This window comes from Bolinopsis microptera, chromosome 8 (genome assembly GCF_026151205.1).
Source record: "Bolinopsis microptera isolate Bmic1 chromosome 8, MBARI_Bmic_1.0, whole genome shotgun sequence".
Lineage (NCBI taxonomy): Eukaryota > Metazoa > Ctenophora > Tentaculata > Lobata > Bolinopsidae > Bolinopsis > Bolinopsis microptera.
The window spans coordinates 17,951,742-17,964,643 of record NC_087079.1 but is presented as its reverse complement, the minus strand read 5'-3'; the positions used below and the strand labels follow the sequence as shown (position 1 = coordinate 17,964,643).

Genomic DNA, 12,902 nt, shown 5'->3' with positions numbered 1-12,902 from the left:
TTCAATGAACGTGTCCAAATACTTGCTGTGGTATTTTTATCAAACAAAAATTTACCGCTACTCAATCTTGATAAGTTTTTAAAATGTTTGAACATAATATTTACCTTCAACTTCATAAGTTATTCTTGGCAATTGGCAATCGCAGCTCAAATCATCTTTTCGAGATCTCCAATCTCGTTCTCAGATCCTGCATACATGAGAGAACGAGAAATACTGGTACTATAAAGTACTAAACAATCAGGATAAAAATAAAAATAAATTTAACTCCACAGCTCGTATTTCTATAATCTATTTTCAAACAGTCCTATAATTATATTTATTCTCAAACAGTCGTATTTTTTCAATACAAATTTAGAAGTACGCATGACACCGTAGAATTGAAAAGTACGAGTAGTAGTACTAGCGTCCGTATAGTACTAAACTTCTCATTTTAGAGATTCAGTACCTGCAATCAGTACTAATCAGTGGTTGTCAGTTTTTTATTACCTCCGGCCAATTTCTTGACTGCGTTAATCAGCTCGGTTTCTTTGACTTTTAGTTTTGGTGCCAAATAAGCACAATTCACTGTTTTTTGTTTGATTTTTGTTAAATGAATATGTTGCTAAGAAACGCTGCATGGATAGACGAAAATCTGCAAATACATATAACAGCAAACATTGCCAAATAACTTATAAACCTGCATTTTTGGTTGCAGGTTTTGAACCAAATAAGCAGCTTTCTTTCTGTAAGATAAAATAAAACCCCCCGATTTATATTAACACTGCCACAATCTATCCGGAATGGATTGATAATTTTGTAACAAATCCTACCAAGTTGATAGCAAATCCTGCCAAATAACAAATACCTGCGCTGTTGATGCAGGATCGCTAGTTAATGAGGCAGGTTTTGCCATTAAAAACTAAAATGAAACCTGCGGATTTAGTGTCAAATACTGCTGATCTGCACTGGGCGAATTAGATTACTTGTTCAGGCAGGCAGGGGTGTAGAAAGCGTGGGGGCAGGGGGCCATCGCCCCCCATCAAATTTGGACAAGGGGCCAAAAAGGGCCAACTTTTTAATTTAGGCTTCTAAAAATTTTTGGGACAACATTTTTTTTAAAGTCAACAATTTTCTAAGTCAAACATTTTCAAAGTTTTCTTGAAAACTACTTTTGTTCATGTTTCATGCTACCCTGATCATTATGAGCCAAAAATATTTTTTTCGGTTTTCGAAGTCCGCATTTACCCTTCGATATACGATTTTGGACTCGAGGGTTCCCCTTTGTGATGCGATCTCGGAAGGCAGGCCTCCCCGCCTCCCCTTCGCAATACGAGCTCGGAAGTGGTAGCTCTGCCTTCAGAGGTACGTATCGAGAATGACTCGGACCGAAAATTTTCTAAGTCAAAATTTTTCAAAGTTTTTCTGGAAACTACTTTTGTTCATGTTTCATGCTACCCTGATCATTATGAGCCGAAAATATTTTTTTTCGGTTTTCGAAGTCCGCATCTACCCTTCGATATACGATTTTGGACTCGAGGGTTCCCCTTTGTGATGCGATCTCGGAAGGCAGGCCTCCCCGCCTCCCCTTCGCAATACGAGCTCGGAAGCGGGAGCTCTGCTTTCAGAGGTACGTATCGAGAATGACTCGTACCGAAAATTTTTTAAGTCAAAATTTTTCAAAGTTTTTCTGGAAATTACTTTTATACAAAGAAATCCGTCTGAAAAAATCGATCTGCCGACACACAAAGCTTACAAAGGATTTTTGACGTTTTTGAGTCCTAATAGGTGTCCTTTATGGCTGACCAACTTTTCCAAACTTTTCCAAGTGTCTTAAGGCCACTTTTTGCCACTTTACCACTTTTTATTAACTTTCTTGTTTGTCAAATATCTTCTAGTTGTGAACATCGTAAAAAGTTGCAGATTAATCAAGGGTGTTCATATTATCAGGAAGAAAAACTTTTGTAGAGACAATTTTTACCTCAACACGGAGAAAAGTAGTTTTTAGAAAAACTTCAAAAATTTTTCACTTGCATTTTTTTTTCAAGACTTGGAAAAAATTTCGAATTTTCGACTTTTTTTTCGACAAAAGTTATCAAATTTCATGAAACGTGGAGAAAAATGCTTTTTTTTTATATTTCGTTTTCAAGAATACTAAAATCACTTACATTTGTAGTTGGAGTTCAGTAAATCTCGGCAGATTTTAGTAATCAGGAATTACTAAATCGAAATAAATAAAAGGACTGAAACTGCAAAACGTTAACCACAGGATATTAGAGTTTCATAATTAATTACAGTACATCCTTATCGATTTTTACAGAAACTCCACCAAAGGCACATTTGAGATCGAACCGATAGCCTGCTGTACTACGATAATCGCATAATATGTAATAAATAAAACCTCTCTGAGTCTGTACTGTCAATCGTGCTAATCTGAACCGTCCTACCTGGATTACCATCTACCTCTTCTTTTCCTCAATAATTAGACCGAGTTGTGCAAGAAATGTGATTTATCATAGCTCATAATAATTACATCACCCACCAAATGCTATCGCATTTGGTGGGTGTGTAAATAATATTGAGCTGTTTTCAATCACACTATCACAATAAGACACAATACGTGTACATCATATGGCCCTTAATGCGGTATATGAAACGCTCTTTATCGGGATGTTTCTATAAATCTATAGACTATACCGTACATTTCTCGTTTCTCCCGCGAAAGGCCGGTATAGAGAGCTAGAGGTTTTACTGTATCACGAAAACTTCTACTTGTCCTCATGGCTCATTGACAGCTCGAAGAAGGCAATAAAAGATCAGAAAGCCTAAAATGTCAACTCGCTCATTTTAATGCTCTTCGATCCGTCCCACATTGATCCCGAGCTGATCATCATGACCCCCAAATATTCTGCGGCAAGAACCTGTCTTTTTACTTCACAACATCCGGATTGCAAACCAACATAATTATCACCGTTTCTTTACTACCCGCGGCTCTTGCCCATGCCCGACGCTTGTATCCAGATCTTACCTTTGCCCGTATCTTACTCTTTTTGATTTTAGCCGACCCTGACATATTGGAGTGATTTGAGGTATCAGGTATCACACATAGCGACTGAAGCGGTATGCAGAACAATACAAAACAAGTCACAGTAGATGTTGGAAGTTGTATTTACACTGGCTTCCTACTTCCTAGCTCTTCCTTGGTATCCATCGTCTTTTCTTGCCTTCTTCGAGCTGTAAATGAGCCATGAGGCCAAGTGGACGTTTTCGTGATAAACTAAACCGGGTCTATCGAGGTATAAAGCGTTTCATATACCGCATTAAGGGCCATTTAAGACAAACGTATGATTGAATACAGCTCGATAAGTACTTATATCACCCACTAAATGCAATATTATGAGCTATGATAAATCACATTTCTTGCACAACTCGGTCTAATTATTGAGGAAAAGAAGAGGTAGATGGTAATCCAGGTAGGACGGTTCAGATTAGCACGATTGACAGTACAGACTCAGAGAGGTTTTATTTATTACATATTATGCCAAATAACTTATAAACCTGCATTTTTGGTTGCAGGTTTTGAACCAAATAAGCAGCTTTCTTTCTGTAAGTTAAAATAAAACCCCCCGATTTATATTAACACTGCCACAATCTATCCGGAATGGATATATTTTTTCTAAAAACTACTTTTCTCCGTGTTTTAAAGCTATTCCAATCATTTTGATCCAATAAAAAAATTTTAAATTTTTGCCAATTAGCTAATTGATATTTATCCAATTAATTGATTATCTGAGGTAAAAATTGTCTCTACAAAAGTTGTTATTCCTGATGATATGAACACCCTTGATTAATCTGCAACTTTCTACGATGTTCACAACTAAAGATATTTGACAAACAAGAAAGGTGGTAAAAAGTGGTAAAGTGGCAAAAAGTGGCCTTAAGACACGTGGAAAAGTTTGGAAAAGTTGGTCAGCCATAAAGGACATCTATTAGGACTCAAAAACGTCAAAAATCCTTTGTAAGCTTTGTGAGTCGGGAGATCGATTTTTTCAGACGGATTTTCCTGTACTATTTTGTTCATGTTTCATGCTACCCTGATTATTCTGAGCCGAAAATATATTTTTCGGTTTTTTGAAGTCCGATTTAAAGGAAAATACGCAATTTGACGCGGAGAACTGAAAAAATCGCGATTTTTCGTGAGGCCAGGATCTGAAAAATCGCGACTTGTCGCGGCAAACGTGAAAAATCACGATACTGCACATGCTGCAATTTCCTTTTGTCCTTACCCTCGAAATTCAGGCTTTGGCGTGAAGCGCCAAAAATTTAGGCTTTGGCGCAAAGCGACAAAAAATATTTAGAATTTGGCCCCCCCCCCCCCCCCCCCCCCCCCCCCCCCCCCCCCCCCCCCCCCCCCCCCCCCCCCCCCCATGAAGAAAATCATTCCTACACCCCTGCAGGCAGGAGTGATATTATCACAGACTTCGCAATTAAGATTAAGTAGGCAGGATTTTAGGTTAAGTTCGCAGTGGCAATGGGTGGAAGGGGCCTTTATTACGGTTCAGAGCTATAAATCAGTCAAGTAAAGTTAAATCATTGCTAAAAATTAATCTATCTAGTATCTATTCTGTAGTGATTTGCATTGAACGGGTCATAATATTAACACGTGATGATGCTAGCTGCGTTCTGTAATAATGATATTAATAAAACAGAAATTTAAGTTAGACGCCAGTCTGTGATAGTACAGCTGATGCTGTACTACATGAATGAACAACATTCCTCCATTGTTACAACATGACTTTTTCTCTTCGAGTGATATAGCCTTGAAACATGCATTCCAAGGCTATATCACTCGGTACCTTCATTCCTAAATTAGAATCTGTGACGAATTTCTGTCAGACGATGATATATTATTGTATTAACGTTTAAGCAGTTGACTGATTTAAATAATTTGTGTAACTTGAATATGCTCATGTCTAGCGACCAGATGATCACGAAGATAAAGATAATCCTCTTCACGACGCTATTGTGGTTATCCATCCAAGGTTATAATGTACCTACAAAATTGTAATATTGATTTTTACATCACGACCTAAGCTTATTAGAATTAACACAGAATACATAATATGTACACAAATTAAGTTGCATTCTCTGATTGCGGGTGCTAAGTAGTGAAACACGACAATTTATCGTGCTTATTATTTCAGGTGAAATTATAGGAGAAGTAGATGGTGAAATAACACCTGTTTCCGTGTCTATGACTAAAGAGGTTGACTCAAGTTATGTGGCAAGTAATGCTATAGACAGGAATACAGATACTGCAGCTTACTCCTTAGCAGATGACTCCTGGTTAAAAGCTAGGTTAGACAGGCAGTATTGTGTAGAGGTAGTACAGCATTGGGTTCATAGTAATCTTCAAACATACACATGCTCGAGGGACGCGTGTACCTGCAGTGGTTATAGTGATTACTGCATCAGATGGTCCATGTCAGTGTACTTTGAGGATGGAACAGACCCAGACAATGCTGCTTCTGATTGTATGATAGGAGACACTGTTAAATTTAAGGGGGGTTACTTAACGTATACTTTGGTATCTCAACTAGTTATCATTGGGAGAGGTAGGAGTCTATATATATATTTTTAAAGAATACCATTATGGAACAGTATATATTGATTAATTTCTTTATCATTGGCCTACTTTGTATTAAAAATAATCCATGCGATGTTATTATTACAGTATTAATTATTGTAAAGCCGTTGTAAACTTCGAATTTCGAATTTAGTGACAAATTAAAATAAAGCTTTCGTTCTTTTCAATCTCCCAATTAAAATATTTATTAGAATTTATTTGCAAATCATCATTAAGTAGTTACACAGTGTTGTTCACTTTTGATAACATTTCTGATGATTTCTTTCCAGCACCTGATTGTAGCTCGCCCATCATTGAAAAAGGCACGGTAACACCGGATTCGAAAATAAGTCATGGCGCCTCATACAACGTGGCCTGCGACAGTGGGTTCGTGATCTCTGGATCGACAACAGTCACCTGTATGAACGGAAAGCTTTCCGTATCTCCAACTTGTGTACCAGGTAAATTTTACCAAGCATATCGTGACTTTTAAAGATAGAGTGATTGCTCAGTAAAAGCAAAAGTTGTAAATAGGATCGGAAGTGTTACTAGGATCCCCTAAAACTATAATCATAAAACTCTAATTATAACGTCTGTTAATTTGATATTGTCATTAGAAATTAATTTGTACCTTCTGCCTGTTATTATTAAATATTTAGTGGCCACAGTGACATGCCACGAGAAAGAGATGACGTTGACCCTTGCAGAGAAGGGTAGTTTTGATACTATTCGGCTTAACGAAAAAGGTATTTTATTCGTTAATTTGTAAATTAAAATTATTAATTTTCCGTACATTGTGCTATTTTAACGTTTAAATGTATTCCTGTATATCTCATAGAATTATTTCAGTTACACTGTAACTCATGTTATCTACACTTCGTTGCAGATTGTGAATTCCCGGGAGAAGATCAAGAGATAAAAACGGATTTAGAGAAATGCGGAACAAAAGTGTCTTTTAATAGCACCCACGTAATATATAAAAACGAGGTCAGATACATACTATTGATATTTTCCTTTCAACACAAGTAGCTTATAAAACAGTGCGTGTGATCATCTGTCGTATCAAATCAAATTATTTTTCACTATGTTTTTAATAAATAAATCATGATATGCAAGTTTCAATTTTAAATTTTTTGGTTTAAAGAATAAACGATAAAAGTTAAATCATAATTTTCAACACTTTCAATACTTTCAACACTACTATATAACAAATAATTTGAGGTTTCTATTGTTAAGTTGTTATCATACACACCCAGATCTACGTTACTGTAGCTGTTTAAGTTTTTCTAAAAACTTACAGCTTATCTTGGGTATAGGACCTTGATTTCATTAGCAGATATGGATGACTTGAAGAAACTGGAAGATGAGCTCGACCTAATCAACGAAAATTCCTTTCAAGGTAAGAAAACAATCCACCAAGCAAAAGTTTTAACAGATATACCCACCAGCAACAACAAAGAACATATTTTCAAGGTTTGTAAAGAACTATACATCATTGCAACCAGAGCTATTGATCTAGCAAAGACCTCACTTGTCCCCCTTCCGGAACAGGACAGCCAAACTCTAGAAAACATAATTAAGAGACAATTGAGTGAAGTCCTACCTAATCTTCTGAAAGAAGCTATTTCAGTGGCTGCCATTTCCCCTGCGGAATCCCTGCAAGCTAATCTCCCAATAGAGAAGCCCCTGCCAGCAAGGCACACGGTTACTATAGCAAAGTCACCAGTGAACGAGGATGATACAGAGACTACTATCACTAACCATGAATGGACCGAAGTTTATCGTAAGGACGTGAAGAACTCTCTTAAAGGTGTCCGAGTTAAAGATGAACGGGTAAGTAATGGTACAACAGTGCTGAGTTTTACTACTGAAGATGACATGAAAGAAGCGGAAAGAGCGCTGACACAAAAATGTAAGTCAGTTAAAGTCAATTCAAAGTCAGTAGAACCAAAGAAGTTAGATCCCAAACTAACAATATCTGACATTCACCATGATTTTGACAGCAAAGAAAAGATCCTTGATGAACTACTGGAAAAGAACACAGGAATGGAGGATGCTAATGTCAAAGTAGTCTACTATGATATCAAAGAAAAATTTGCTGTCATCCAACTGCCCATAGAGGCTAGAGAAGTCATCAGAAAATGTGGTGACTATATATACCTGGGCCTACAAAGACATCGTGTGTATGACCGACTCCATGTGGTACAATGTTACCACTGCCAGCAATTTGGCCATATGGCAAAGTCACAGTACTGCAAGCTGAAAGATGCCTCTCCTACATGTTTCTACTGTGCTGGAGCACATATTTCTAAAGACTGTGAAAACAGGATAAATAATAGGACTGATCGGATAAAGTGTTCTAACTGCTTTAATAGTAAAAGTGCTACAGAGAAAAATGCTGCAAAGACGCATAAAGCTGCTGATAATCTTTGTCCATTCTTTATAAGAGAAAAAGAACGAGTCATGTCTAGAACTGCAGGATGTACGGAGCAGATAAAAAACGCCTATCGCCAGAGGGTCAAGGACCAAAAGATGAGACTAGGAAGAAGTTGAGATGTGGAACTTTCAATGTCCGATCTCTTTTAAACAAGACTGTTGGTGTTTTAGAACATTTGTGGGAAACAGACTGTGACATTTGTTTTATGCAAGAAACATTTCTTCGAGATGGCGACAAAGCAAAACTCACTGAGATAAAAGATAGTGGCTGTAGCATACTTTCTGATCCTAGGAAACACCGCAGTGGAGGTGGTATAGCAATGGTTTACAGAAGTTCGATTGAACTGAAGCCTGATACCAAAGTGACCAAGTTTAAGTCATTTCAAGTGATGGAATCACTTCTGAGTGCTGAATCAGAGTTGCTGAGACTAGTAAACATCTACCTACCCCCCTACACAAAGAAAGCAAGGTCACAGAATGTGACTTCCTAAAGGAGTTTGAAGAATACCTTAAAATACTGTGTGCAAAGCCAGGAAACCCTCTCTTGACTGGTGATTTCAATTTTCATGTTGAAAGACCCGATGAACACTATCCAAAGAAGTTTCTGGACTTGCTAGCTCAGACAACATGTTCCAATAGTCCCAACTCATGATCAGGGCGGTACCCTGGACCTAGTGATCTCTACCCAGTCTCTTGAGAAAAAGATCAGCAATTTTAACATTGTTCAGTCAAGAACTTCTCAGACCATTTTCTAGTACTCTTCGATGTTGACACTCGACTTAGTAAGAATGATAATGGCAAATTTCTGAGCTACAGAAATTTCAAATCCATAGACATTGAAATTTCTAAGGATGATCTAAGGAATTCCAACCTGTCAACTATTGATCCAATTATAACTGCTGAAGAAGCGACCTCACTGTATAACTCTGTCCTTACTCAACTCATGGATAAGCACTGTCCTGTAATAAAGAAGAAATTTCGGAAGAAACCCATGCCGTGGCTTGACTTAGACCTTAGTTTGCTACGTCAAAAGAGGAGAGCAGCCGAACGTGCATGGCGCAAAGGAAAGGGTACCAGGAAAGACTACATAGATCTCAGAGATAGATTTGTTAGTTTAGAGTTTGTGAAGAGATGTTCTTATAACAAAGAGTCGCTTCGAGCATCATCAGGAGACTCAAAGTGTTTTATTGGTTAGACGGTGCAATGATAGGCAGTAATTGTAGTGTAAAAACAGCCCCACCACTCCTATAGAGATAGATGGTTAGTCATCTTAATAAATAAATAAATGAATATAAATACAAATACAATCCATAATAGAAATAGAAACACTGCAGCGATGTGGCCCTCGCAGCTCAGTGAGAATACTAACACAAAGGCCCTTTACAAGAAGCTTAACAGACTTCTTGGTAACGAGACACAGGATCTCCCCAAACATCAAGACCCTGGAAAACTGTCAGAGGATTTCAAAGACTTCTTTGCTGAGAAAGTTAACAAAATACGGAAAGACATTGAATTGGATGCATCCAAAAATGTCCCGGAGGAAACACTTGCTCTTTCAAGTGAACCTGATTATGTTTCAACTCTTCACACGTTTTCCCCTATCAGTGCTGAAGACCTCAGAAAGTTGGTTAAAATTATGAGTAACAAGTTTTGCTGTCTGGATCCCATTCCTTCATTCCTACTGAAGAGCTGTGTGGATGAGCTAACACCTGTACTCGTGCACATCCTAAACACGTCTACTAAGACAGGATCATTTCCTTCTCAAATGAAGAAAGCCGTTATTAAGCCAACCCTTAAGAAAGAAAACGCTGATGTTGACAGTTTAAGTAACTATAGACCAGTATCGAACCTTTCTGCTATATCCAAGCTCCTGGAAAGAATTGTACTGAACCAGTTGAATGACCATCTGGACACAAACAACCTTCACTGCCCTGTCCAGTCTGGATACCGCCCACAGCACAGCTGTGAGACCCTTCTTGTCAGGATGACTGACGACATAAACAAGGAGATTCAAGCAGGTAACATCGTGGCTGTGGTACTCCTGGATCTCAGTGCAGCTTTCGACACTATTGATCACGAAATCCTCCTTGAGAAACTTTTCAAGCATTATGGTGTAACTGGGAAAGCCCTTCAATGGATGAGATCATACCTTGAGAGCAGATATTTCTGTGTAAAGATTGGCGATACTATCTCGTCTCTGCTTGAACTCCTCTTTGGAGTCCCTCAGGGATCCCTACTAGGGCCCATCTTGTTTATACTCTACATTAAAGACCTTCAGAACATTGCTGCCAAATTTGGACTAGACATCCAGCTATATGCGGATGACTCTCAGTTATACATATCTTTTCATCCAAGCTTCCCAAGCGAACTTGCAGATGTCATCAAGCATTGGATGGTTGGAAACTTTATGAAACTCAATGAGTCGAAGACAGAACTACTTGTCCTAGGCAAATCAAAAGTTCTTAAAGACTGCAAAATGGAGGTGACGGTTCAGTTCGGAAACTCAACTATCACTCCAACTGAATGTAAAGGTGACAGCTGGAAGAGTCTTGGGGTAAAGTTTGATAAGTCTCTTACCATGGAAAGACAAATTAATAGTGTCAAACAGAAATGCAGCTGGACAATGATGAATCTAAGGACGATTGGGCGCTATCTGGATGAAGGAGTGAAACTCATGATGGTAACACAGCTTGTAATATCAAAGCTCGACTACTGTAATTCTCTTTACATGAACCTACCAAAGACACGACTAAACAAGCTAAGATCAACCCTCAATGGTGCCATACGGTTCATCTACAATATCAAAGACCGATCAGAAGACCTACTTCCCTACTACAAGAGAGCACATATCCTTCCTCTTGACCAAAGGATTTTCTTTAAAGTCTGCCTGTTAACTTATAAATCTGTGCATGGGATTGCACCGGCCTACATACAGAATCTTGTAGTGATTGAAAACCCATTGACAATAGCTATAGTACAAGATCAAAAGTAGAAGGAGATTGTTACAGACTAAAGACTCCTAAAACTACAAATAGTAAGATTGATCAACGTCGATTCACCAACTACGCACCAACTGCTTGGAACTCACTTCCCTGGGAGATACGATCACTACGCAACGTAGACAGTTTCAAAGGTACCCTTAAACATTATTTATATGACCGTATGTGATTAGTGCTGTTTTTTCTTTGTTCTTATGATTTGTTGGAGGGTGTATCTTTATTTATTAGTGCAAAGTGTATTAATATATTAATAATCCTTCCTATGATTCCTTTAAGTATATTGTGTTACTTTTGAAGTGTTTAATATTACTATATGATATATTTAAAGTTTTAATTTTTCCTAAATTGATTTGTTTTTGAGATGATTTAGTTGTTTGTTGCTGGATATTTTCACCTCACCCTTTAGAACCGCTCTGACATGGTTAGTACCTGGCACTTGTGTCAGTTGCTAACCATATGGGCGGTATACAAGCACATTATTTCATTTCATTTCAACCCTCATTTTCACTTATATTAAATAAAATTATATTGTTATGTATCATGTGATTTTGTAAACATTGGCCGGTGTACCAAAAACCGGTCCCCAAACAAACATTCATGTATAGTGCCGAGAAAACTCTGACGAAGCCTAATAAATAGGGTTTTTCAAATTGATCGGTGGTAAGTGGATTAATTGATGGTTTTGTACCACAAATGTGACATAAAATGGCTCACTTTTTCTCCCTCCTCGGTCTCTCCCTCCCATTACTGCATATGTAGCGTTGGTACATGGATCATAATTAGGTTAGCCGCAAGATATATCGAAAAAAACCAGTCCTGACTCCCGTAACTCTTACCGTTTTCTTGATTAAGCTGCTCGGAAATTATATGCGCACAGACAGACACAAATTCTGAGATTATTACTTAAGATGTAATAATTTCATTGGGTTAAAAGACGGGTGTTACAGAAATAGTTTGATCCTTCAAGCATGTTTCTCTAAATAATTCATTAGCAATTTGTGGTTTTATTATTCATTTAATTTTCAGATGACTGGCATTACAAAGACAATTGATCCCACTAATGGTATTACTAGAGAATTCAAAATAACATTTGAGTGTTCTTATAGTAGAACAGGTCAGATTATTAAGATTTTCACAGTTCCGAATATTCTTTATTATCTTTATTAAGGTAGATATGTACTCATATCCCCAGTTAATGCGATGTGACAGTTCACATTTCTTGCACGAACTGACCAGCACGTATATCGAGAAACCTCGTATAGAGAGTAAAGATACGTACCTCAATTATAAATATCTCCGGGATTTCGACGCGGGATCATATTATCACTCAGCCCGGCCCGCTGTTAGATAAACATCTCAAGGTGATATCATCCCGCCCCGGAAATTTGTATAAACCCGGCCCGCTTTTTAGTCGTAACTGATGTTTATCATTCAATTCTCCGACTTACAATAATCAATGATACTGCTGATTAGAACTCGATAATAGTAGAACAGTTAGACGCGCGATCACGTGGGCGCGTCACGTGCGTACCACGTGCCACCAATAGCATACGCCGAGTCTATACCACGTGACACGAAAGCGCACCACGTGATATGAAACATCGTAACCGTCCACTTCTTTTACACGCAAATTCCTGGGAACGTTGCCAAAGCAGCTAATTCTTGGAATTTCTCCAACGCGTGGCGTGAGAAGTTGGCGACTAGCCAGCTACCCTTGTCCGTGCCCTAAAAATAGTATTGTTTTGCTTGCTCTCCTTCCAGCTCTTGTTCCTGCTAACGTTCAAGCTATTGCTCCACTATGACAGATCGGTTTGACATTCAGATTGATGAACTGCTTTCCAATCGTGTATCACTCTCTTCTAAAG

The 12,902-nt window shown here is 38.1% G+C and overlaps 1 protein-coding gene across 2 annotated transcripts in view; it reads left to right on the top strand.

Moving 5' to 3' along the window:
- Window positions 1-6,804: 6,804 nt before the first annotated feature.
- Window positions 6,805-12,902, top strand: part of LOC134820034 (galactose-1-phosphate uridylyltransferase-like) — an 80,893-nt gene continuing 74,795 nt past the window's right edge. For both annotated transcript variants that reach the window (XM_063830213.1, XM_063830214.1), the window contains exon 1: window positions 6,805-6,823. The gene's annotated coding sequence lies outside the window, so the exon portion shown is untranslated. The remainder of the gene's footprint in view (window positions 6,824-12,902) is intronic.